This window comes from Nomascus leucogenys, chromosome 19 (assembly GCF_006542625.1).
Source record: "Nomascus leucogenys isolate Asia chromosome 19, Asia_NLE_v1, whole genome shotgun sequence".
In the NCBI taxonomy this organism is placed as follows: Eukaryota; Metazoa; Chordata; class Mammalia; order Primates; family Hylobatidae; genus Nomascus; species Nomascus leucogenys.
In genome coordinates, this window is record NC_044399.1 from 33,094,365 (window position 1) to 33,122,026 (window position 27,662).

Genomic DNA, 27,662 nt, shown 5'->3' on the forward strand with positions numbered 1-27,662 from the left:
CCCAAAGTCTTCTTCCCAAGACCTGTGTGGGCAAGCGGGGAGGTGAGATCTGACCCCCAAAAACTTCCTAAAGGGGAGACTTTCGTGGGGACTAAAGGTCACCCGCCCCCCACAGCGGGAGTTCGGGTGGCGTAGGGGAGAAGGCAGCCCTGGGGGCTTCAACGACACTTCAAAGACCTCGCGGCCGGGAACGCTTCCTGCGGGGGAGGGGCAAACAGGAGAAGGGAAGACGGGCCGGGGGACTGGGGGTGGAGGAGGCCGCCTCCCCTTCGGCGCACTGCCCCCTGGCAGACTCTTCCGCCGGGTCCGCCTCCTTTTCACCAGCACCTGTTCAACCGGAACATCAAGGGCCTGGAGCCCGCCGCGGCCCCCCGTCGGCTCTTTAGTACCTTTCATCCGGGAAGGGAGGTGAATCCCCGCCCAGGAGGGGGGAGTAGGGCGGGGGAGAACTTGTCCTTGACCTGGTCTTTGGCGTCAGGGATTTACTCCCTTAATCCCGGAGAGGCGGGAGTTTGGGGAGGTCCGGGAAGCTGAGTTCTGGGCTGCAGCCCCACACACCCCCTCGCTCCGGTGGACACAGGGAATCTCGGAGGGCTGCCGGGACGAAGAGGCTACATCTACACAGGGCGGTGTAGGGGAAGCCCGCCTCTTCGACCTCCGTGCCTGGGAGTAGGGGCCGAGAGCCAGATTATGGCGATAACCGGAATCCCGGCGAGGACGGCCGCGCTCCGATTCCTTGGTCAAATTTGTGAATTTCGCTAACAGTTAAAGTTAAACAAGACACAGAGGAGAAACTGCACTTAGGGGTTTCTAACGAATTACCTTTACTAGCAAGAATAAAACTGCAAGAAAAATGTCAGTCCTAAATCATGTACGAGTCTGAGAATATTTGAATATTTCCTTTTGGGGCCCACCGCTGCCAAGGTGGCCGCAGTTTCGGGTTTCGCCGGACAGGGCTCACTAAAAGGTGCCTACGCCCCAGGGGTGGACGACCTGGAGATAGGGGCCGGGAAGCCTTTGTCTCGGGTCACCCTGCGCCGGGTTTGTCGCCTAAGTTTCTGGGATGGACGAGAGACAACACTTGTAAGTTTTGCGTTTTGGGAACGTTGTTTCGTTTAATCCTCCCCACACCCTTTTAGGGTGGGTGTTCATATCTCCCATTTTGTGGATGGAGCAACTGAGGTTTCGATGGGAAAAAGTGACTCGCCCAAAGTCACTCAGCCTGAAATCGGCAGAGTCGGGACTTGAACCCATTCTGTGCCTCGCTACGACAGGGGTTCCGCTACCACGCGTTGGTCGAGTGCGGGTGCGGAGCTGGGATGTCCGAGCCTCCTCTACCAGCCCATCCGCAAATGTTCCCTGCGAGGTCTGGAGAAACCCGGTGCCCCGCGGGCTGGGCTGGATTCGTGGCGGGTACCCAGAGTCGAGCTGTCAAGTTCAATCTCAAACTTCCAACATATATTTTCCTGAGCGCCCACTATGTGCCGATCCGTAAAAAACGAGCAAGAGCAGGAACCAGCCAACAAGTGGTTCAAGTTCATCGCGCTCTCCCCGGAGTAACTGAACACTGCTTTGGGGTGTCACGCAGACCCTGGCGGTGCGACTTTCGGCGAGTGACTTCACCTCTCCGAAATCGGGCTTGTCCCTCTGTAAATGGGGCATCAGTACCCCCGGGCAGGGGCTGTAGTGAATACCGAACGAAAATCCTTTTGTAAAGCGTGAAGGCACACAGTAGGTGCTCAATCCCTGCTCGTGCCCTCTCCACCGCCCTATGCGTGCCAGAGCCGCGCGCTCCCGCTCCTGCTTCCCGCTTCCCGCACCTTCTCCCGTCTCGCGCGTCCCGCGGCGAAGGGACTGGGGCAGAGACGACCAAACAGAAAATTATTTCCGCCCGCTCGCCCCGCCCCGCCCGTCCCCGGAGCCAGAAGGGGATTGTGGGGCCGCCGCGGCCGCCGCCGGAGCCGAGCGGGGCGGAAGCGCGCGTCGCGCTGCTGCTCGGGCCCGACCGCGCCGGCCCGCACCTCCCGGCCCGGAGCTGCGGGCTGCGGTCAGGGCGGTCCCGGGGCCCGAGGCGGCTGCCGCCGGGCAAGTTTCCGCGAAGCCTGGCTCGCCAGTTCCGGGAACCAAGCGGGGGAGGCTGGAGGGCGTTGAGGTTTCGTTTCTGCCAGCCGACTGGGCGCTTGGTTTCGCAGGTGCCAGGGGTCGGGGGTGCGACCTCTCCCTTTGGGCCATTAGACAGACCCGGGCTCGGGGAAGAGGCTGCGCCGACGCCCGAGGGTTTGCGTTTCCTTCGCGTCTCGTTTGCACACCGTTTTCTCCCCCAAAAGCAAAGCTTCTGACCTTCTGGGGGTTCGAAGAGGTTAAGTCACTTTCCCCCAGGTAATCCAGCCAGCGAAAGGCTTCAGCTGGGAGAGCCTCCCGCCTGGGCGGGGACCCGCTAGAGTCAGGCAGACCTAAGTTCGAGTCCCAGCCCTGCCACTTTCTTGCTTTGACCATGGATTAGTAGTGACTTATCTGGGACCCTCCGTTTCCCCATCGCAGACTGTAGTACCAACCTCAGGGCCGATGTGAGCAGTGACGATGTCAAGTGCCTGGCACAAAAATTTCCCCATTAAAGGGTATGACTTGGAGGTGATCAATCTAGTAGGCCTGCGTGGCTTAGGAGGGTGGGTGTACAGTTTGTTTCCTAAGTCAGACACCCTGTGCAAGATGGAGGGAGGCTCTGTTTCAGGAGGAACTGGTGGGAGTGAGGGGATTTCCCTGACATTAGGAAGTCAGCAGTCATGATTATTGTAAATAGTGACTCTGCATATGTGGGAGTTTGGGCTTCTCAGGTCTTTCTGCAGGAAGAACACAGTACTCAATATCAAATCTTGCCCTCTGCGGTTAGCTAGCAGCCTCAGTTTGCCAATCTCTAATATGGTGATAGTTGGATCCCCCTGCCTCCAGTCTACAGGATTTTGGTAACTCCACCTGGCCAAGGTCCCAGCAAGTGCTTTAAGAGCTGTGAGTGAGCCCAGGTAGTTCCCTGACCATGTTAGGTTATCAGGGACCTCCTTTGGGGAGATAGAATGGGTAGCAAGGGAAGAAGTTCATGGGATGAGATAGCATCTGCCCAAACTTTTTCCAGAGCTACATGGACTCTAGCCCCAGCCCTGCCCCTAACCAGCAGTGTGACCTTGGGCAAAGCAGTTGCCCTCTCTGGTATTTGGTCAGGTGACCAGATCTTGAAAGTCCCCTTGGTGGTAACATTCTGTAAGTTGATGACTCCGCTCCTGGGGAAATTTCCAGGGTAAGCGATGACAGATGACTAGCACATTTGCCCTGCTGTGTTCCACTTTACCAGTTCCTCTTACAGCCTAATCTTTTTTTTTTTTTTTTTTTTTTTTTTTTTTTGAGACAGAGTCTTGCTGTGTCACCCAGGCTGGACTGCAGTGATGTGATCTTGGCCCGCTGCAACCTCCACCTCCTGGGTTCAAGCGATTCTTCTGCCTCAGCCTCCCGAGTAGCTGGGACCACAGGCGCGTGCCATAACACATGGGTAATTTTTTGTGTTTTTAGTAGAGACGGGATTTCACCGTGTTAGCCAGGATGGTCTTGATCTCCTGACCTCATGATCCCCCTGCTTGAGCCTCCCAAAGTGCTGGGATTACAGGTGTGAGCCACTGCGCCTGGCCTTACAGCCTAATCTCCATCCCTCCCCTTATAGTTACCATCAGGACAGAAGTTGAAAAGGTTTAATTATTCGTTCTTTCAGCAGACACTCACTGAATCATCATGGGCTGGCCATGGGCGATACACAGATAGCACCTGGGGATGACAGACATAGGAAAGTATTAACAGATACATGGAGATACATGGTAGGTACACAGATAGCTAGTGGGGGTGACAGACATAGGGAATTATTAACTTCAGGATGAAAAGGGCTATGACAGTGCTATGAATGGTGCTGATACTGCAGGGAGGAAGTAACTGAGTTTATGGGGTCAGGGAAGGCCTGAACTGGGACCAAGTGGGTGAGGCAGAGTTTGCAGGCAATTAAGGGGCAGAAGAGCATTCCAGGCAGGAGGAACAGCATGTTCAAAGGCGCAGAGGCAGCCGGGCATGGTGGCTCACGCCTGTAACCCCAGCACTTTGGGAGGCTGAGGCGGGTGGATCATGAGGTCAGGAGTTCAAGACTAGCCTGGCCAAGATGGTGAAACCCCGTCTCTACTAAAAATACAAAAATTAGCTGGGCATGGTGGCAGGTGCCTGTAATCCCAGCTACTCGGGAGGCTGAGGCAGATAATTGCTTGAACCTGGGAGGCAAAGGTTGTAGTGACCCAAGATCGCGCCACTGCACTCCCTGGATGACAAGAGTGAAACTCTGTCTCAAGAAAAAAAAAAATACAAAAATTAGCGGGGCGTGGTGGCGCATGCCTGTAATTCCAGCTACTCGAGAATCTCCTGAGGCAGGAGAATCGCTTGAACCCAGGAGGCGGAGGTTGCAGTGAGCTGAGATCACACCACTGCACTCTAGCCTGGGTGACAGAGTGAGACTCCATCTCAAAAAAAAAAAAAGGTGGGATGTTAAGAAGGATGTTCAGATGAACCCCATCCACCGAATCCATCCCCTAGGCTGTACCTCTGGGAGTCCTCCCCTCAGTCTTGCCTGGTGCAGCCTAGGGTATTTGGTGGACGGGGCCGTCTGTACACTGAATAGTAGAACCCAGGAGCGGGGCAGGGTGATGGACCTGGTAACAAACTGCTTTGGACATGCTGACCTTGGGTGCCTATGGCAGTAGGCAGTTGACTGTTTGTGTCTGGATCAGCAGAGAGGGTGACAGGGAGAGCCGGATGTCCTGAGCAGCAGGAGAGTTTATGTTATAGAAGTCAAGGACATTTAAGGAGGAGGCAGTGCTAGGGTCACATACCATTGAGAGGTCGAGGGAAGGAAGGGTTCTACAAGGAGGAGGTCCCTGGTGACCTCAGCCTGGAAGGTTCCAGGCACTGGTGGTGGTAGACACTCACCGCAGTGGGCCAAATGTGAATTGGGAGGGGAGAAGGGAGGAGATCATGAATTGGGAGGAAAGGGAGGAAATAGTGGAGAATAGCACTAGGGGGATGGGAGGATCAGGAGGCAAGGAACTTGGAGGCAAGTTCCATGGACACCTATGATGATGATGATGATGATGATGACAATAGCAACGATAACAGCAACAGCTCCTATTGGATGAGAGTTTATTATGTGCCAAGCAATGTACTAAGCATGTAATATACTCCCTGCAACAGGATTGAGGTAGGTTCTATTCTTGTTCCCATTTTCCAGAGCTACTCTAGCCCCAGTCCTGCCCCTAAGCAGCAGTATGACCTTGGGCAAAGCAGTTATCCTCTCTGGTATTTGGTCAGGTGACCAGATCTTGAAAGTCCCCTTGGTGTTAACATTCTGTAGGTTGATGACTGTGCTTCTGTGGAAATTTCTAGGGTGAGGAAAGAGCAGTAGGTGCAAAAGTAGGATTTGCACCTCACTTTTTTTTTTTTTTTGAGACAGAGTTTCACTCTTGTTGCCCAGGCTGGAGTGCAATGGTGTGATCTCGGCTCGCTGCAACCTCCACTTCCCGGGTTCAAGCGATTCTCCTGCCTCAACCTCCTGAGCAGTTGGGATTACAGGCATGCGCCACCATGCCTGGCTAATTTTGTATTTTTAGTAGAGACAGGGTTTCTCCATGTAGGTCAGACTGGTCTCAAACTCCCGACCTCAGGTGATCTGCCTGCCTCGGCCTCCCAAAGTGCTGGGATTACAGGCATGAGCCACCGCGCCCTGGGATTACAGGCATGAGCCACCGCGCCGGCCCCAGCTAATTTTTTTTTTTTTTTTTTTTTTTTAGTAGAGATGGGGTTTCACTATGTTGGACATGCTGGTCTTGAACTCCTAACCTTGTGATCTGCCCACCTTGGCCTCCCAAAGTGCTGGAACTACAGGCATAAACCATCGCGCCTGGCCTGGGCTGATCTTGACTCAGGTCAGGCAATCCTCCTGCCCCAGCCTCCCAAAGTGCTAGGATTACAGGTGTAAGCCACCATGCCCTGCTAGCACTCCACTTTTAACTAGATGTCCATGGGGTTGGTCTAAATTATCATTCAGGGAGGTGTTCTGGGGCTAATTCAGAACTCATGTTTCCCTGCTCCCCAAGACTCTCCCTATCTGTGTGACACTACTGTCAATCCACCGTCATCTATGTAATCAGTTACCATTTGTTGACCCCCGACTATGTGCCAGATAATGGGCCAGGCACTGATGCTGCAGGAAGGGTAAGAGCAGTTCTGGTCCTGCAGGTGCTTGGGGTTGAGGGGAAAGCCGCTGGACAGGCAATACAATATGCCTTATATTCGGGGATGGACCACCTGCAGAGGGAGTCTACCATGTTTAGAGGGTACAAATGTTTGGTGGGGGAGGAAGGGAAGATGAGAGAAGACAAGAGGAAGGGGATCAGGACACCTCACACATGGCCCAGGCTTGATCCCAGGAGGATGAAGTCCCATGGAAGATGCTGAGCAGCTGCACATGTGGTGACTTTTGCTGTGGCCACAGCAGAGTGGGCAGTTAGAGGGGTTAGAATGAAAAATGGAGCCGCTTTTGAAATTACTGCAAGTGCTTGAAGGGAAGCTCTGTAGGGCACTGATTTTTATGTGTTGTGTTCGAGCATCGGGATCAGTGTCTGGCACAGAGTAGGTGCTCAGCTAATACTTATTGAATGAATGAATGCTTGAGCCTCTTTGGGAATGTCCATGAGGGTGGAAAAGGGGGAGTTTTAGAGGGTGAAATCAAGAGAAGGGGATAATTGACAATCGGTGGTCATGGAGTAAGAGGGTGACTCCCAGGTTTCTGCCTGAAGCTGGAATCCTGAGGAAGGGAGGAAGAGCAGGGCTGGCAAAGGGCTGATGAGTTCAGTTTGGGGCTTGCTGAGCCTGAGGTCCAGTGGACTCTGACAGAAGGGGGTTGAGTATATGTATCATATTAAAAATTGTAAACCGCTTCTGAAGCATATGTCATATATCCTGTGTCTACCTCTTCTGCCATATCCTTGATACTCTGAAAAAAATATTCAGAGGTATCTTTGAGCATTGTCAGCAATAGATGGTAACTGAAGCCCTGGAGCAGGTGAGATCATGACAGGAGGCTGTGCAGGTGCAGAGCAGAAAGCAGAAGGCCAGGTCCAGCGGCCCAGGGAATGCCGGCACTAAAGAGGTGTCAGAGGGAGAGGAGCCGGGCTGGGAGCATGAGAAGGAGTATCCAGACATGGAGGGAGAGCCTGAAACTCTCCCTCCATCACTGGATACAAGCAAGTGGGGTCCTAGCAACCTGAGAGAAGACAGAAGGGAGAGAAGGAGCATCCCTGCAGGGCAGGTGTCTCAGAGACAGGTGACCGATCCAGAATGGTGAAGGGGAATATAGCCCATCTTTCCTAGGGGCTGGGCTGTGAGGACAGCAGGGGAGATGGATGCAAGGTCAGAGGAAGGGTGGCATGAGTTTTTTTTAGGGGGAACAGTCTCAGGAGTGATAGCTTGCATGGACAAGAGGAGGCGCTCTGCCGTGCTAGAGAGAAGGGAGGAAGCAAAGCATGTGGACAGATGGGCATGTGTGTATGTGTGAGATTGTGTGTGTGTGTGTGTGTGTGTGTAGAATTTTTCTGCTTGATAGACTGTTATTTTATCTTTAAAAACAATTTTTTAGGCCAGATGCGGTGAATCACGCCTGTAATCCCAGCACTTTGGGAGGCCGAGGCAGGTGGATCACGAGGTCAGGAGTTCGAGACCAGCCTGGCCAGGATGGTGAAACCCCATCTCTACTAAAAATACAAAAATTAGTCAGGTGTGGTGGCACATGCCTGTAGTCCCAGCTACTTGGGAGGCTGAGGCAGGAGAATCGCTTGAACCCGGGAGGTGGAGGTTGCAGTGAGCTGAGATCATGTCATTGCACTACAGCCTGGGTGACAAGAGCAAGACTCTGTCTCAAAAACAAAACAAAACAAAACAAAACAAAACAAAAACATGCTTAGCCAGGACACGTCTGAGTTTCAGGTCCCTGGTGTAGGGGAAGTGCTCTGTAGCCTCAAAGCACAAATGTGGGGCGCATTACACAGGCTGCCCAGTGGGAACTGTGTGCCCTGGTGGAGGAGGGGAATCAAAGGACAGAAAGGGAGTGGGAAGGAAGAACAGTGATCACAGAGGGGCCACACAGCCCCAACTTTCTTAGTGGCCCCACCTGCCTCTGCTCTCAGGCTGGTTCCTTGGTGGCCCTGTAGATTCTGGGCCTGTGAGTGAACCATCCCCTCTTCCACCTGGAATGCCTCCCAGCTGTCCCTTGTCTCACTTCTTCCAAGGGAGCCTCTCAGATCTCCCAGCCCTGCTCTAGTCTCACTTCTTCCAAGGGGGCCTCTCAGACCCACCCTCTTTTTTTTTTTTTTTTTTAGACGGAGTTTCGCTCTGTCTCCCAGGCTGGAGTGCGGTGACGAGATCTCAGCTCACTGCAACCTCTGCCTCCCAGGTTCAAGTGATTCTCCTGCCTCAGCCTCCTAAGTAGCTGGGACTACAGGTGCCTGCCACCACACCTGGCTAATTTTTGTATTTTTAGTCGAGACAGGGTTTCACCATATTGGCCAGGCTGGTCTCCTGAGCTTGTGATCTGCCTGCCTTGGCCTCCCAAAGTGCTGAGATTACAGGTGTGAGCCACCCACCGTGCCTGGCCCTAAAAAAATTTTTTAAGGCCAGGCATGATGGTTCATGCCTGTAATCTCAGCTCTTTTGGAGGCCAAGGCAGGTGGATCACTTGAGGCCAAGAGTTCGAGACCAGCCTGGCCAACATGGCGAAACCTTGTCTCTACTAAAAATACAGAAATTAGCTGGGTGTGGTGGTTTACCTCTGTAATGCCAGCTACTCGGGAGGCTGAGGCACGAGAATTGCTTCAACTTGGAGGCGGAAGTTATAGTGAGCTGAGATCGCGCCACTGCACTCCAGCCTAGGCAGCAGAGCAAGACTCTGTCTAAAAAAAAAAAAAAAAAAAAATTTTTTTTTCTTTTTTTTTAGGCCAGGTACTTTGAGAGCACAGGGCAGGAGGAATCACTTGAGCCCAGGAGTTTGAGGCCAGCCTGGGCAACATAATGAGACCCTGTCTCTACAAAAAATTTAAAAATTAGCTGGGCATGGTGGTGGGTACTTGTAGTCCCAGCTACTTGGGAGGCTGAGGTGGAAGGATCTCTTGAACCTGGGAGGTCAAGTCTGAAGTAAGTCATGATCCTACTGCTGCACTCCAGCCTGGGTGACAGGGTGAGACCCTGTCTCAAAAAAATATTTAGTTCTCTGTTTTTAAAATCAACTTTATTAGGCTGGGCTCTGTGGCTCATGCCTGTAATCCCAGCACTTTGGGAGGCCGAGGTGGGTGGATCACCTGAGGTCAGGAGTTCGGGACCAGCCTGACCAATATGATGAAACCCCATGTCTACTAAAAATACAAAAATTAGCTGGGTGTGGTGGCGTGCACCTGTAATCCCAGCTACTTGGGAGGCTGAGGCAGGAGAATCGTTTGAACCTGGGAGGCAGAGGTTTCAGTGAGCCGAGATCATGCCATTGCACTCCAGCCTGGGCAATAAGAGTGAAACTGTGTCTCAAAAAAAATTAAAATAAAATAAGCTTTATTATGGTATAATTTACGTATAATAAAATGCACACATTTTCAATGTGCAGGTGATGACGTTTGACCAGTGTATACAGCTGTGTAGCCACCACCCCTTAGAGATACAGAACATTTCCATCTCTTTGGAAAGTTTCTTCCTATCCCATTACAATCAGTCCCTTGGCCCCAGACAGCACTGATCTGATTTCTATCACTGTAGGTCACAGTAGGTGAGTGTCACTGCTTGTAGAACCTCCTAAGAGTGTATTATGTGTACTCTTTTGTGCTCAGCTTCCCCCGCTCAGCACTGTGTTTCTCTTTGAGACAGAAAGCAAAGCCATTGCTGAGATGGGGGCTCTGATGGAGGGCAGGAGAAGGAGCCACACCACCAGGCCGTGGGATAGAGGGGCCAAAGGGCATTGGAGTCAGCAAGTGAACAGCATCCTCTGATTGTGGCCTGCAACAAAAGCAGAGAAAGCAGCGGTGTGGATTTAGAATCAGGTATGGGGCCGTGCTCAGAGAACTGAGGACTCCAGGGTGCAGCAGGCCTTGGTAAACCTGGACTTAGAGGGGGACAGAGGCCTTCAGGACGCTGGCAGGAGTTGGGATTCAAAATCTTGGAGTTGCGCCTGACTCCTCCCACTCTCCAGCAGCTTCCTGGCCATCTCTGCTGCGCAAATGTCTCTGGATCCTTTCCCCCTGTTCCCTGACGCTGGTCCAGGCCCTCAGTGCCTTGAGCCTGACCCTGTGCTTTTGCAGCCAAGCCTTGGCTGGGATCCATCTCTCCTCCCTCGTGTGGAGACTCTTTATCCTGATCTGCACTCTCTCCCTCTCCTGCTTCTTCCCGGCAGCCTCCACATGGGCTCAGGCCACCATCCTCTGTGTCTCCCAGATCCCTCTGCTCTGCTTCGTAAGTCAGGAGACCAAGCGCGGCCTCCAAATGCGCAGCAGGCTTAGCTCTGTGGTTCCTCCTCACCCTGCTGGAATTGCTCTGCTGCAGGTCACCAGGAACCACCTGTCCTGGGCATTTGCCGGAAGTTGTGGCTGTCCGGTGTCCCCTTTCCTAGGTCAGGGGAGTGGTCCATTGGGTGATCTGCCCTGGAACCCTGGATCTACCCTTGCTTCCCTCTTCCCACCCCACACCCACTGCTTCATCCACAGCCTCTTCCTTCTCAACTGATGGCAATTCCATCTTTCTTGTTGTTCAGGCTGAAAACCTTAGAGTCATTCCTGACTCCTCTCCCACATCCATTCTGTCAGCAAATCCTGTCGGCTCTACCTTCAAAATATGTGCAGAATATGATGACTTGCCACCATCTCCCCCATCATTTTCTCCCCTGGATTACTGTGGTCACCTCCTACCTGGTCTCCCTGCCTCCATCCTTGGCCCTGCCATTTATTCCCTACATAGTGGCCAGGCCAGAGTGATCCTATTAAGCTGTAAGATAATCAGGTCACCTCTGGGCTCAGAGTCCACCAGGTGTTCTCATGGCATTCAAAGGGAAGCCTGAGATCTGGGTGCGGTGACTCACGCCTGTAATCCCAGCACTTTGGGAGGCCAAGGCGGGCAGATCACTTGAGGTCAGGAGTTCGAGACCAGCCTGGGCAACACGATGAAACCCTGTCTCTACTAAAAATACAAAAATTAACCGGGCGTGGTAGCACACACCTGTAATCCCAGCTACTTGGGAGGCTGAGGTAGGAGGATCCCTTGAACCTTGGAGGCAGAGGTTGCGGTGACCCAAGATCACACCACTGCACTCTAACCTGGGTAACAGAGTGAGACTCCATCAAAAAAACAAACAAAAAAACCAAAGAGAAGCCCAAGTCCTGCCAGGGGCCTACAAGATCCTATGCAACCTACCCTCCCAATCCCTCCAGCCTCTTCTCCATTCCACCCCAACCCCTACCTCTGGTCACCAGCTTCCTTGCTGTTTCTTGGCATGCTCCTCCCTTCCCGATTAGGCTTTTCTGGACCATCCTATTTATTTATTAATTTTTAGTGAATTAATTTTTTTGAGACAGGGTCTTACTCTGTCACTCACACTTGAGTGCAGTGGCACAATCTCGGCTCACTGCAGCCTTGACCTCCCTGGGCTCAGGTGATCCTCCCAGCTCAGCCCCCTGAGTAGTTGGGACTACAGGCATGTGCCACCATGCCAGGCTAATTTTTGCATTTTTTGTAGAGACAGGGTTTCGCCATATTGCCCAGCTGGTCTTGAACTCCTGGGCTCAAACGATCCACCCACCTCAGCCTCCCAAAGTGCTGGGATTACAGGTGTGAGCCACCAAGTCCTGCAGGACCACCCTATTTAAAACTGCACCCTGGGCCGGGCGCAGTGGCTCATCCCTGTAATCCCAGCACTTTGGGAGTCCGAGGTGGGTGGATCACCTGAGGTCAGGAGTTTGAGACCAGCCTGGCCAACATGGTGAAACCCCATCTCTACTAAAAATACAAGGAGATTAGTTGGGATTAGTAGTAATCCCAACTACTTGGGAGGCTGGGGCAGGAGAATCTCTTGAACTTGGGAGGCAGAGGTTTCAGTGAGCCAAGATCACATCATTGCACTCCAGCCTGGGCAACAAGAGTGAAACTCCGTCTCAAAAGAAACAAAAAAACTGCACCCTGTTCCCCTGCTGCCCCCATACTCCCCATCTTCCTTATACGTTCCTTTTGTCCTTCAGCTTTTACATTATTTCCACATTTATGTCTGTGGGTTGTTGTCATTCTTTCCCCTTGGGTGTGAGTGCCATGAAGACAGGGATGTTTGTGGATTTTGCTGCTGTATTCCAGGGCCTAGAACTGTGCCTGGTGCATTCTAGGTTCTCAGTAAATATTTACAGAAAGAACTGAAGGAAGGAATTCTGAGCCTCTGTCTTCAAGCCCTGGGCAGCCAAGATGTGGACATATGGCCCAAGCTGTGCCAGTCTGATGCCCTCCTGATCTATTCTGAGAAGCAAGTAGCCAGAGGCTAGCAGGGGTCACTCTGTGGCTACACTGGTAGCACGCAGCAGGTGCTGTTTCCTGTGCTTATTCCGGGCTGAGAGACAATTGTATTATACTTTCTGCTTCTTGGCCCACAGGGCTCTGACACCAAGTGAGTCCTCTCGTTTCTCTGTTTTTGCTGAGAAGCTGGAGTCTCCTAAGGCTTCAGAATCACTAAGGTCAGTAGCTCCTCAAACACTGTCCTGCTTACCCTGTCCATGGCATTTGGTCCCCATGACCATCCCCCTCCTCTGAAAACTCCCTTTCCCTTGCCCTCAAGTCTCACTCTCTTCCTTTCCCAGCCACCTTTGCGAGGGTCCTTTTGCCCTGCCCCTCCCATGGGGGCCCACTTCTGGATCCGCTTGGCTTCCCCTGAAAGAGCTTATCCATGTCTGTGGCTTTAACCTTGACCTGTGTGCGTGTGACCTGGTCCTCACCTCTCCAGTCCCAGGCCTCCTTTTCCAGGTCTCCTCTGGCCACTCCTTGAGTCCAAAACTAAGCTCCCCATCTCCCCACCCCAGACCCGCCCTTCCTCTTCCAGGTCCCGCCTCAGCTACCAGCCTCCGCTTTCTCTGGAGACAAAGACATGAGGGCCTTCTCAACTCTGTCTTCTTCACTCCTTCTCTGAATCAGTCACTCAGTCCCACAGAATCTACCTGGTCAATGCGTCCTAACCCCGAAGCATTCCCGTTTCCCCTGAGCACAGCCCTGTTCAGCCTGAAGCATCTTGGTCGTAGTGCTCTGCGCTGCCTCCTAAGGGATCTATCCCCCATCTTCCTGGTCACTGCCTCCTTCGCGCACCTCTTGGAAACCAATCTCTGGGCCAAACTCCTGCTAGGCATTGAATATGCAGGTCTCAGCACCCTCCACGCCCTGTCCGAGGGGGAGCCCATACCTTCAAGCCCCAGAGACAGACTTGAGCCCAGTGAGCAGACACTTCAACCACCCCCAACTTCAGTCTCCAGCCCACTTCAGTCAAAAGAGACAGAGGCACAGCTCTCAGTTCACGCTTACCCTGGAACACTCACAGAAGGCAGGCCTCATCAGAATGAATGGAAGAGTGTCCTTGCTTTGAATAAAATGCCAATGAGGGATAACTTAAGCTAATTATCGAGTCATGCCGGAAGCCAAATTATAGACATTGTCATGTTATAAACACCATTTCCCTAGAGAGCAGCTTGGAGACATCTGGGAAGCCTGGAGCCTGAGCTCATTACCTTCCCCGCAAGTTGCTCTGTCTCCTCGTGTCCCACCCGAGATGTGAGGGAAGTCTCTGCTTCTGCCGGGGCTTCTGATTCCCTCCCTTACACAGCCAGTCGTTTGCAGATGCTGCTGATTCTCCTTTGAAAACCTGTCCGTTCCTGTGGCCACTGCCGTCCTTTAGGTCTTAACCATCTCTTGCTGCTTTCTGGGGCGAGTGACTGAATGAGGCAGAGCCTCTGTTTTCCTCATCTGTAAAATAGGAGTTTTCTTCTGTTCATTAATTTTTTTTAGAGACAGTCTCACTCTGTCGCCCAGGCTGGAGTGCAGCGGCACGATCTCAGCTCACTGCAAACCTCCGCCTCCCAGGTTTAAGAGATTCTCCTGCCTCAGCCTCCTGAGTAGCTGGGACTACAGGTGCATGCCACCACGCCCAGCTAATTTTTGGATTTTTGGTAGAGATGGGGTTTCACCATGTTGGCCAGGCTGGTCTCAAACTCCTGACCTCAAGTGATCCACCCGCCTCAGCCTCCCAAAGTGCTGGGATTACAGGCGTGAGCCACCCTGCCCAGCCAAAAAATGCAATTTCTTGATAGAAGGATTGGCTATTGCCAAGGGGAGCAACTGATCAATATTATATCACTAACAGTGAAACTCAGGCATCAGGGACACCCCGAGGGAATGCAATATGTTGGAAGAAGCTTCACCCACAAAGTGTTTTTGTCAGCATAGTCAACCTGAAGCTAATCAAGCCTGGAGATCTAATTTCCAGTTTACAGAAAATACGGGATAAACAACACCATGAGGAAGCAATCAGGGAAATCTAGAAGGTGGGACATGATGTCTGTAATTTACTTAAAATACTTTAGCAGTTCACCAAGTCAATGGCAAAGGGGGAAAAAGTTATTCTAGATTTAAATGAAACTTAAGAGACATAGAGAAACGCAGTGCGTGGAGCGTATTTAGATTTTGGTTGGAGCTAGGCACAGTGGCCCATGCCTGTAATCCCAGCACTTTTGGAGACCCAGGGAGGAGGATTGCCTGAGCCCAGGAGTTCAAGACCAGCTTGGGCAACATAGCAAGACCCTATCTCTACCAAAATAAATAAATAAATAAATAAGATATGCCTAATGTAAATGACGAGTTAATGGGTGCAGCACACCAACACGGCACATGTATACATGTGTAACAAGCCTGCACTTTGTGCACATGTACCCTAGAACTTAAAGTATAATCAAATAAATAAATAAATAAATAAATTAGCTGGGTATGGTGGCACGCATCTGTGGTCCCAGCTACTCAGGAGGCTGAGGCCTGGAGGTTGAGGTTGCCATGAGCTGTGATTGTGCCAGAAGCCTGGGCGACAAAGCAAGACCCAGTCCCAAAAAATAAATAAATAAATAAAGATCTTGGTTGGAACAAATCAAATACAAAAAAAGCATTTTGGAAGACAAGTTGGTAAATTTGAATATGGGCTACATATTGGATGATATTAAGGAATGGGCAATTTTCTGAGGTATGATCATTTTATATATAAACATATATATTTTAGACTAAGTCTGGCTGTGTTACCCAGGCTGGAGTGCAGTGGAGAGATCTTGGCTCACTGCAGCCTCTGCCTCCCAGATTCAAGCGATTTTCCTGCCTCAGCCTTCTGAGTAGCTGGGATTTCAGGCGCACCACTATGCCTGGCTAGTTTTTGTATTTTTAGTAGAGACAGGGTTTCACCATGTTGGCCAGGCTATTCTTGAACTCCTGGCCTTAGGTGACCCGCCCACCTTGGCCTTCCAAAGTGCTCGGATTATAGGTGTGGCCACTGCATGCAGCCTATGATCGTAATATTGTAGTAAGAAAACTTCCTGAAGTATTTAGGGGTAACTTCCATGAAAACTTTAAATCACTTTTAGCAAATGTTGGCTGTGAGCAGTGGCTCATGCCTGTAATCTCAGTGCTTTGGGAGGCTGAGGAGGGAGGATTGCTTGAGGCCCAGAGTTTGAGATTGCAGTGAGCTATGATCATGCCACTGTACTGTAGCCTAGGTGACAGATGGAGACCCTGTCTCTTAAAAAAAAAAAAAAAGTATTTGGTGGCCAGGTGTGGTGGCTCACACCTGTAATCCCAGCACTTTGGGAGGCCAAGGCAGGTGGATCACGAGGTCAGGAGATCAAGACCATCCTGGCTAACACAGTGAAACCTCGTCTCTACTGAAAATACAAAAAAAAAAAAAAATTAGCCAGGCGTGGTGGCGGGTGCCTGTAGTCCCAGCTACTCAGGAGGCTGAGGCAGGAGAATGGCATGAACCTGGAAGGCGCAGCTTGCAGTGAGCTGAGATTGCACCACTGCACTCCAGCCTGGGCGACAGAGCAAGGCTCCGCCTCAAAAAAAAAAATGTATTTGGTTGCCAACTCTGTGCCAATCACTAAGTTACTACAAAATTCAGTGTGGTCCCTGTCCCCATGAAACAGAGTGGCAGAGGAGAGGGAGGCGAGGTGGATAATCAGATACACTAATAGATGAGTAGTGATTAGCAGATGGAAATCTTTTTTTTTTTTGAGACGGAGTCTTGCTCTGTTGCCCAGGTTGGAGTACAATGGCACCATCTCAGCATACTGCAACCCCTGTCTCTTGGATTCAAGCTATTCTCCTGCCTCAGCCACCCGAGTAGCTGAGACTACAGGCACGTGCCACCACACCCGGCTAATTTTTGTATTTTTAGTAGAGAGCAGGTTTCACTGTGTTGGCCAGGCTGGTCTCGAACTCCTGACTTCAGGTGATCTGCCCATCTTGGCCTCCCAAAGAGCTGGGATTACAGGCGTGAGCCACCACGCCTGGCCGATGGAAATCTTTGAAGGAAATATACACAGCTCTTGAAGTGGGGATACTGTGGAAACTGACCTGGGCATCATCTGGAAGGGCGAAGAGAGGTTTTCTTAGAGGAAGGGATGACTCAGTGGAGCTCTGAGTAAGAGCAGGCGTTGGCCAGGAGAAGCAATGTAGGGGGAAAGTTTATAGTCTGAAGGAACAGCAAGTGCTTAGGGAGAGAGAGGAAGGAGCTTATTGCTTTAGGCCTAAAGAAGACATGAGTGGCTGAAGGAAGAGGCAAGGGAACTCTCCCCTTTCCTAAGAAGACCTGTGTGTGGCGTGGCTAGAGTTAAGTAACACTACCTGTGAGCCAAATTAAGAGTTTAGTCTTTTTTTTTTTTTTTTTTTTTTTTTTTTTTTTTTTTTTTTTGAGACGGAGTCTCGCTCTGTCGCCCAGGCTGGAGTGCAGTGGCGCAGTCTCGGCTCACTGCAAGCTCCGCCTCCCGGGTTCACGCCATTCTCCTGCCTCAGCCTCTCCGAGTAGCTAGGACTACAGGCGCCCGCCACCACGCCCGGCTGTTTTTGTATTTTTAGTAGAGACGGGGTTTCACTGTGGTCTCGATCTCCTGACCTCGTGATCCGCCCGCCTCGGCCTCCCAAAGTGCTGGGATTACAAGCGTGAGCCACCGCGCCCGGCCAAGAGTTTAGTCTTTTAGGCCGGGCTTGGTGGCTCACGCCTGTAATCCCAGCACTTTGGGAGGCCAAGGTGAGCAGATCACTTGAGGTCAGGAGTTTGAGACGAGCGTGGCCAACATGGTGAAACCTCCTCTCTACTAAAAATACAAAAATTAGCTGAGTGTGGTGGCACACAACTGTAATCCCAGCTACTTAGGAGGCTGAGGCAGGAGAATCGCTTGAACCTGGGAAACGGAGGTTGCAGTGAGCCAAGATCGTGCCACTGCACTCCAGCCTGGGCAACAGAGTGACACTCCGTCTCAAAAAGAAAAAAAAAAGTTTAGTCTTTCTCCTGAAAGCAGTAGGAAATCATTAACAGATTTTTGTTTTTTTGTAGCGATGGATCTCGAACTCCTGGGCTCAAGCGATCCTCCCACCTTGGCCTCTCAAGTAGCTGGGACCACATTTGCTCACCAGCTGGCCCAAGACCAGACTGGGCAACATGGTGAGACCCCGACTCTACAAACCCTTTTTTTTTTTTTTTCGAGACAGAGTTTCGCCCTTGTTGCCCAGGCTGGAGTGCAATGGCACAATCTTGGCTCACAGCAACTCCGCCTCCCAGATTCAAGAGATTCTCCTGCCTCAGCCTCCCGAGTAGCTGGGATTACAGGGACCTGCCACCACACCTGGCTAATTTTGTATTTGTAGTAGAGATGGGGTTTCTCCATGTTGGTCAGGCTGGTCTCGAACTCCCAACTTCAGGTGATCCGCCCGCCTCGGCCTCCCAGAGTGTTGGGATTACAGGTGTGAGCCACCGGGCCTGGCCCCCCAAAAATTTTTAAAAATTAGCTGGGTGTGGTGGCACATACCTGTAGTCCCAGTTACTTGGGAGGCTGAGGTAGGAGGATCAGTTGAGCCCAGGAAGTTGAGGCTACAGTGAGCTGTGATTGTGCCACCACACTCCAGCCTGGGTGACAGAGCGAGACCCTGTCTCAAAAAAAAAAAAAAAAAAGAAAAAGAAAAAAGAAAAGAAAAATGTTTTGAGTAGGGGCGTAACAGTCAGATTTGTGGCTTTGGAAAGATGACTATGGGGTGCAATGATGAGGCTTGCTGAGGCATTGACTTGGAGGGCTGGAGGTGTCGGGATGAGGACTGGGTTTCTGGCTGTGGAAGTGAATGGATGGGGAAGCCACACCTCAGGATAGGTTTCCTGGGAAGAGGGGGTGGAGTGTGTGCTGATGGTTTGGGATGGCTGAGTTTGAGGGGCTTTTGAAATGTCCGAGGTGGACTGAGTGGGCAGTGTGGTGTCTGGGCCAGACCTGAGAGGAGAGGGCCAGGCTGAACCCCGGGGCTCCGATGCCGACTGCAAAGTGAGCAGGGAAGAGTGTCCGGAGAGAGAAGAGAGTTCTGGACAAAGCCTTGAGGAGCCCCAACATTTTGGGCTGAAAAGGAGAGAGTAAGCCTGCACTGAAGAGCAAGAGGGAGCAGCCCCAGAGGCAGGAGGACAGCAAGGGAGCTCGGTGCCCAGAAAGAAGGGGATTGGGAATGTCTCGGAGGAGGAAGTGGCCAGCTAAGCGGGCTGCCCCGAGAGGTCAGGGAGGCCGACAAGTGCCTGTCAGTTTCGATGAGATGGAGGCCACCGAGACCTCAGCAAGAGCTATTCCGGTGGCGGGCGAGGGTGGAAGCAGATGGAAGCGGGTTGGGGAGCAAGTGGGAAGTGAGAAAAGGAAGACTACATGCATAGACAGCTCTCGGGGGAGCTTGGCTGTGAAGGGAAGAAAGAGATAGGGCTGTAGCCTCTGGGGTCAAGGAAGATTTAGCTTTTTAATGGGAGAGACCTCCTGATGGGGAAAGTGACTGGCTGTGCAAGGGAGGTGAGATGACTCTAGGAAGGTGGATGAGAAAGGCCAAGGCCAGGGCACCCCGCTACTTAACAGAGGGGCGGTACGCTGATGGCTGGAAGTTGGCAGCACGTGGGGGCAGGCACTTGCTCGCCTTGGTTCCTTGCTCATATTCCTCTGCAGGTGGAATTCTTCTCTCTTCTCTCCTGCCTCCTTTGTTTTTTTTTTTTTCTTTTTCTTTTTGTTGAGATGGAGTCTCTCATTCTGTCGCCCAGGCTGGAGTGCAGTGGTGCAATCTCGGCTCACGGCAACTCCCACCTCCCAGGTTCAAAGTGATTCTCCTGCCTCAGCCTCCTGCGTAGCTGGGACTACAGGCATGCACCACCACACATGGCTAATTTTTGTATTTTCAGTAAAGACGGTGTTTCACCATGTTGGCAGGCTGGTCTCAGGTGATCTGAGGTGACCTCAGGTGATCCATCTGCCTTGGCCTCCCAAAGTGCTGGGATTACAGGCATGAGCCACCATGCCCAGCCCTGCCTCCTTTGTATACTCCTGTTCAGCCTGTAGACATAGGAGGAAGATTACGTTCTCTGAAAAGACCTCCTTCCTCTTCCTCTAGGGTCATCCTCCTCTAAGATTCCAGGACCATGATCATCCCTCTATTGCTGCTTCTTAGGTCAGCTTGTAATGTCCATCTCCCCCACCAGACTGTGTCTCCAGCATCTCTGAGTCCCCAGGGCCTGGCCTGGGGCTTGCTACATGGTGAGTGCTCAGTAACTGTGGGGTAAATAAATGAATGAATTAACCATGGTCATATGGAGGAAGTACTGCAGGAGGAGGCAAATCTGGAATAATTCCTAAGTGAATGCGGAGAGGGATGGGACAAGGAAAGAAAGGAGGAAAGGGAAAAGGCAGCCTAAGCTACTGCCAAAGGCACTTACATTGATCATGAACTTCTATGCACCAAGTATTAATACGTGAGTTTCTCATTTTTTATTTATTTATTTTTTTCCCAAGATGGAGTCTTGCTCTGTCACCCATGCTGGAGTGCAATGGCATGATCACGGCTCACTGTAACCTCCGCCTCCTGGGTTCAAGCAATTCTCCTGCCTCAGTCTCCCGAGTAGCTGGGATTACAGGTGCCCGCCACCAAGCCCGGCTAATTGTTGTATTTTTAGTAGAGACGGGCTTCACCATGTTGGCCAGGCTGGTCTTGAACTCCTGACCTCAAGTGATCTGCTCACCTTGGCTTCCCAAAGTGCTGGGATTACGGGAGTGAGCCACGGCGCCCGGCCATGTTTTTTCTTACCTATGGATAATAATAATTTTTTTTTTTTTTTTGAGACAGAGTCTTGCTCTGTCACCCAGGCTAGAGTGCAGTGGTGTGACCAAAGCTCACTGCATCCTCGAACTTTTGGGATTAAGGGATCTTCCTGTCTCAGCCTCCCAAGTAGCTGGGGGCACAGGCATGCACCACCATGCCCAGCTAATTTTTACATTTTTTGCAGAGATGGGGTCTTGCTATGTTGCTGCTCAGGCTGGTCTTGAACTCTTGTTGGACTCAAGTGATCCTCTTTCCTTTGTCTCTCAAAGTGCTGGGATTACAGGCATGAGCCACCTCGCCTAGGCTAGGTTTCTTCTTTAATCCTCACAATATCTTCAGAAGGAATATTGTTTGTCTGTGCATTAGCTGGCTTCCCGAGTCTACTAGAATACAAACTCCTTGAGGTGGGGGTTGTCTGTCTTGCTGCTGTGTCCCCAGTGCTAGAATAGCACCTGGCACATAGAGTTGCCAGATAAAACACTGTCAAATATGAATTATAGATAAACAATAAGTAACTTTTTTAGTATAAATAAATATGTTCTGTATGTTTTGTGCTAATTTTTTTCTTTTTTTGAGACAGAGTTTTGCTCTATTTCCCAGGCTGGAGTGCAGCGGTGCGATCTCAGCTCTCTGCAACTTCCGCCTCGAGGGTTTAAGTGATTCTCTTGTCTCAGCCTCCCTTACAAGAGCCTCCTCTCTTTTAAGCTGGGATTACAGGCACTCGCCACCACACACGGCTAATTTTTGTATTTTTAGTAGAGATGGGGTTTCATCATGTAGGCCAGGCTGGACTCAAACTCCTGGCCTCAAGTGATCACCCGCCTTCGCCTCCCAAAGTGCTGAGATTACAGATGTGAGCCAGCACGCCCAGCTCTGTGCTAAATTTGACAATACTAGACATAGTAGGTCCTTAATAAATATTGTTCCATAAATGCTGTTTGATTAAACCTCACCGTGGGAATGCAGCCAGTAAATTCCAGACTATGGGAAGTCTAGAAGACAATCATAATATCTCCAATGACTAAATTGCAAAGAGGAAAAAAAAAAAAGAGAGACAGAGAGAGACAAAGGGGGAATTTATAGATTAAAAGAGAGACATATTAACCATTTGAAATCATTCTTTGGCTCCTAATTCAAATAAACTAAAAATTGTAAAGAAAAAATGTTGTAAGATAATTAGAAATTTGAACACTGACTGGCTATTTGATGAAGTTAAAGTGTGATTGTTAATTCTTTTTTTTTTTTTTTTTTTTGACATGGAGTCCTACTCTGTCACCCAGGCTGGAGTGCAGTGGTGTGATCTCAGCTCATTGCAACCTGTACCTCCCAGGTTCAAGCAATTCTTCTGTCTCAGTCTCCTGAGTTTCTGGGACTACAGGTGCATGCCACCATGCCCGGCTGATTATTTTTTGTATTTTTAGTAGAGACAGGGTTTCATCATATTGGTCAGGCTGGTCTCAAACTCCTGACCTCGGGTGATCCACCCGCCTCGGCCTCCCAAAGTGCTGGGATTACAGGCATAAGCCACCGTGCCCGGCAAATTGTTAATTTTTTTTAGGTTTGATAATAATGTTGGGGTTATGTTTACTTGTAAAGGGTCCTTATAGAAATATGTATTGAAATATTTAGGAATGAAATTATGTGATGTCTTGGATTTGCCTAAAAATAACATGGGGTTTGTTCTAGGTTGGGCACAGTGGCTCGCACCTGTAATCCCAACAGTTTGGGAGGCCAAGGCAGGAGGATTGTTTGAGCCCAGGAGTTTGAGACCAGCCTGGGCAACATAGTGAAACCCTATATCTACAAAAAAATACAAAAATTAGCCATGCGTGATGGCACACGTTTGTAGTCTCAGCTACTCAGGTGGCTAAGGCATGAGAATCACTTGAACTCAGAAGGCAGAGGTTGCAGTGAGCCAAGATCACATCACTGCACTCCAGTCTGGGCAACAGAGCAAGACCTGTCTCTAAAAAACAAAACAAAGCAAAACAAAATAATATGGGGTTTGTTCTATATCTTATATTTATTTTTCTTTCTTTCTTTCTTTTTCTTTTTTTTAGACGGAGTCTTGCTCTGTTGCCCAGGCTGGAGTGCAGTGGTGTGATCTTGGCTCACTGCAACCTCCACCTCACAGGTTCAAGCAATTCTCCCACCTCAGCCTCCTGAGTAGCTGGGACTACAGGCACGCACCACCACGCCTGGCCAATTTTTTTTTTGTATTTTTAGTAGAGATGGGGTTTCACCATGTTGCCCAGGCTGGTCTTGAACTCCTGACCTCAAGTGATCCACCCTGGCCTCTCAAAGTGCTGGGATTACAGGCATAAGCAACTGTGCAGCCTTTTTTTTTTTTTTTTAGACGGAGTCTTGTTCTGTCACCCAGGCTGAAGTGCAGTGGCACGATCTCAGCTCATTACAATCTCTGCCTACCGGGTTCAAGTTATTCTTCCACCTCAGCCTCCCAAGTAGCTGGAATTACAGGCACGAGCCACCATATCCAGCTAATTTTTTTGTATTTTTAGTAGACATGGGGTTTCACCATGTTGGCCAGGCTGGTCTTGAACTCCTGACCTCAAGTGATCCACCTGCTTCGGCCTCCCAAAGTGCTGGGATTGATTACAGGCATGAGCCCATGAGCCACCATGCCTGGCCATTGTTCTATAATACATCTTTTTTTTTTTTTATTATTGAGACTAAGTCTCGCTCTGTCGCCCAGGCTGGAGTGCAGTGGCGCAATCGCGGCTCACTGCACGCTCTGCCTCCCGGGTTCACGCCATTCTCCTGCCTCAGCCTCTCTGAGTAGCTGGGACTACAGGCGCCCACCACCACACCCAGCTAATTTTTTGTATTTTTAGTAGAGACGGGGTTTCACCGTGGTCTCGATCTCCTGACCTCGTGATCCACCCACCTCGGCCTCCGAAAGTGCTGGGATTACAAGCGTGAGCCACCGCGCCCAGCTATAATGCATCTTAATTGTGGTGGTAACATGGGCATATTCCTTTGGCAAAACTATTTGAACTGTACACTTAAAATGTGCATTTTATTACATAAACCATACCTAAATAAAATTGTGTTGTTGTTTTTTGAGACAGGGTCTCGCTAGAGTGCAGTGGTGATTGCAGGTCACTGCAGCCGGAACCTCCCAGGCTCAAGGGATCCTTCCACCTCAGTCACCTGAGTAGCTGGGACTAGCTAATTTATGTGTTGTTGTTTTTGTTTGTTTTGGTAGAGATGGGGTTTTGCCATGTTGCCCAGGCTGGTCTCAAACTCCTGGCTCTAACGATCTGCCAGCCTCGGCCTCCCAAAATGCTGGCATTACAGGTGTGAGCCATCGTACTGGCCAATTTGATTTTTTTCTTTTTTAAAGTGAGGAAGTGGGTGGGTAAGAATGAAACAAAATTGACCATGAGTTGATAAGTGTTGAAGCTGGATATTGGGTACTCGGAGGTTAATTATATTTATTTACTTTTGTGTAGGTTTGAAATTTTGCATCATATAATACCTTTTTAACTGCATAAGGAAAGATGCTAGTCTTGTTTTACAAATAAGGAAACTAAAGCTTCCTGAGGTTAAGTAATTGCCCCAAAGTCACAAAGCTAGTAAAATGATGAGTCTGGAATGTGAACGGACCCATCTGAGTCCAGAACTTAAGCTATTAACCCTGGGTGCAAATTCCCAGAAGAGGTAGAGGAACATGTGGGTTTATGCTAGGGGGTGATGCAGCCCTGCTGACTTAGGGAATTCTGGGACCAAGAAAGGTTAAAATGATGGTGGCCGGGTGTGGCAGGCTGGAGAAATGGCTTCCCTCTTGGATTCATTGTTGTGGGGTAGCCTCGTGGTTACCAGAGCTAACTTAGGACTCAGCTACCTGGGTTTGGGTTCTGGCTCTGCCACTTGCTAGCAGTGTAACTTGGGCAAGTCACCTCTCTCCCTCAATGTCCTCATTTATACCATGGATTTTTTATTTATTTATTTTTTGAGACAGAGTCTCGCTCTGTCACCAGACTGGGGTGCAGTGGCACAATCTCGGCTTACTGCAACCTCCGCCTCCTGGGTTCAAGAGATTCTCCTACCTCAGCCTCCCTAGTAGCTGGGATTGTAGACACTAACCACCACGCCAAGCTAATTTTTGTATTTTTAGTAGAGATGGGGTTTCACCATGTTGGCCAGATGGTCTTTTTTTTTCTTTTTTTTTTTTTTTTTTTTTGAGACGGAGTCTTGCTCTGTCACCCAGGCTGGAGTGCAGTGGCGCGATCTCGGCTCACTGCAAGCTCCGCCTCCCGGGTTCACACCATTCTCCTGCCTCAGCCTCTCTGAGTAGCTGGGACTACAGGTGCCCACCACCGTGCCCGGCTAATTTTTTTTTTTTTTTTGTATTTTTTAGTAGAGACGGGGTTTCACCGTGGTCTCGATCTCCTGACCTCGTGATCCGCCCGCCTTGGCCTCCCAAAGTGCTGGGATTACAAGCGTGAGCCACCGCGCCCGGCCGGCCAGATGGTCTTGATCTTTTGACCTTGTGATCTGCCCACCTTGGCCTTCCAAAGTGCTGAGATTACAGGTGTTAGCCACTGCGCCTGGCCTATTTTTAAATTTTTTTAGTAGAGATGGGGTTTCGCCATGATGGCCAGGCTAGTCTCAAACTCCTGACCTCAGGTGATCCGCCCACCTCAGCCTCCCAAAGTGTGGGATTACAGGTGTGAGCCACCGTGCCCAGCCTATATCATGGATATTAATAGGAATGTAAAATGGTATAGCCCGTTTGGAAAACAGCTTTGCAGTTTTTAGTTTGTTTTTTTTTTTTTTTTGAGACAGGGTTTCACTCTGCTGCCCAGGCACAGAGTGGCATGAATGTGGCTCACTGCAGTCCCCACCCTCAGCCTCCTGAGTAGCTGAGACTATAGGCACATGCCACCACTCCTGGCTAATTTTTGTATTTTGTAGAGATGGAGTTTCACCATGTTGCCCAGGCTGGTCTCAAACTCCTGGCCTCAAGCCATCAGCCTGCCTTGGCCTCCCAAAGTGCTGGGACTACAGGTATGAGCTACCATGCCCGGCCTTGGCAGTTTTTAAGAGTTAAACACAGCTGGGCACGGTGGCTCATGCCTGTAATCCCAGCCCTTTGTGAGGCTGAGGCAGGAGGATCCCTTGAGCCGAGGAGTTTGAGACCAGCTAGGGAATATAGCAAGACCCTGTCTCACAAAAAAAATTTAAAAAGAAATTCGCTGGGCATAGTAGCTCAGGCTTGTGGTCCCAGCCACACTGGAGGCTGAGGCAGAGGATCTCTTGAGCCCAGGAGGTCAAGGCTGTGGTGAGCCATGACTGTGCCACTGCACTCCAGCCTGAGTGAGACTGTGAGACCCTGTCTCAAAAAAAAAAAAAAAAAAAAAAGGTTAAACATAAATGTAGCATATGACCCAGCAATTCCACCCTTAAATGTCTACTTAGGAGAAATAAAAACATATATTCACAAAAGACATGTATAGCAAATGTTCATAACAGCATTATAGATAATAGCCAAAAAGTGAAAACCACCCAAATGTGATTGGATAAACAAAATGTGGCATATCCCTACAACGGACTACTATGCAGCAATAAAAAGGAACAGGCCGGGTGCAGTGGCTCATCCCTGTAATCCCAGCACTTTGGGAGGCCAAGGTGGGTGGATCACCTGAGGTCGGGAGTTCAAGACCAGCCTGACCAACATGGAGAAACCCCGTCTCTACTAAAACTACAAATTTTGCCAGGCATGGTGGTGGGTGCCTGTAATCTCAGGTACTCGGGAGGCTGAGGCAGGAGAATCGCTTGAGCCAAAGAGATGGAGGTTGCAGTAAGCTGAGATTGCGCCATTGTACTCCAGCTTGGGCAACAAGAGCAAAACTCTATCTTAAAAAAAAAAAAAAAAAAAGGAACAGACTACCAATACACGCTACAACACAGGTAAACCTCAAAAACATTATGCTTTTGTGAAGCCAGATGCAAAAGACCACATATTGCATGATTCCATTTATATAAAATACCCAAAAAAGGGAACTCTATCGAGACAGAAAGATTAGTCACCCAGGGCTAGGGATGGGAAGGGAGAGCTACAAGTGGGGAGGAGGAGTCTTATAAGCAATGTTCTAAAACTGGATTATGGGGCCGGGCAAGGTGGCTCACGCCTATAATTCCAGCACTTTGGGAGGCCGAGGTGGGCGGATCACCTGAGGTCAGGAGTTCGAGACCAGCCTGGCCAACAAGGTGAAACCCTGTCTCTACTAAAAATACAAAAATTAGCCGGGCGTGGTAGCATCTGCCTGTAATCCCATCTACTTGGGAGGCTGAGGCACAAGAATCGCTTGAATCTGAGAGGCGGAGGTTGCAGTGAGCTGAGATTGAGCACTCCAGCCTGGGCAACAGAGTGAGACTGTCTCAAAAAAAAAAAAAAATTTAGCTGGGCGTGGTGGTGGGTGCCTGTAGTCTCAGCTATTTGGGAGGTTGAGGCAGGACAATTGCTTGAACCCGTGGGGCAAAGCCTGCAGTGAGCTGAGATTGTGCCACTGCACTCCAGCCTGGAAGACAAAGTGAAACTCTGTCTCAAAAAAAACCCCAAAACTGGACTATGATGATGGTTGCATAACTGTAAATTTACTAAAAACCATTGAATTGGACACTTAAAATGGGTTATGTGTTGTATGTTCATTTTTAAAAATAGTGTCGGCTGGGTGCAGTGGCTCATGCCTGTAATCCCTTTGGGATTACACCACTTTGGGAGGCCAAGGTGGGCAGATCAGGAGGTCAAGAGCTCGAGACCATCCTGGCCAACACGGTGAAACCCCGTCTCTACTAAAAATACAAAAATTAGCCGGGCGTGGTGGCGTGCGCCTGTAGTCCCAACTACTCAGGAGGCTGAGACAGGAGAATGGCTTGAACCCAGGAGACAGAGGTTGCAGTGAGCCAAGATTGTGCCACTGCACTCCAGTCTGGGCGACAGAGCAAGACTCTGTCTCAAAAAAAAAAAAAGTCTATTTCATAGGCTGTTATGGGGATTAAGTGACATCCAGTTCTTAGAACAGAGACTGGCATGCAGTAAGTACTACAGAAATTACTATGGGGTTGGACGCCTGGGGTGCAGTTCCCCAAAAAGGGCAACCGGGCAGGTTTCCTGCTCCCAAATCCTTGAACACAGTCCTTACTGCCCCAGG

The 27,662-nt window shown here is 50.3% G+C and overlaps 1 long non-coding RNA gene across 1 annotated transcript; it reads right to left on the reverse strand.

The window, feature by feature from the left end:
• Window positions 1–1,095: 1,095 nt before the first annotated feature.
• Window positions 1,096–3,175, reverse strand: LOC115831553. The gene is made up of 2 exons (XR_004027078.1): window positions 2,556–3,175; window positions 1,096–1,681 (listed from the first exon to the last, which is right to left on the reverse strand). It is a non-coding gene; the product is annotated as an uncharacterized LOC115831553 (long non-coding RNA).
• Between the last annotated feature and the right edge of the window lie 24,487 nt (window positions 3,176–27,662).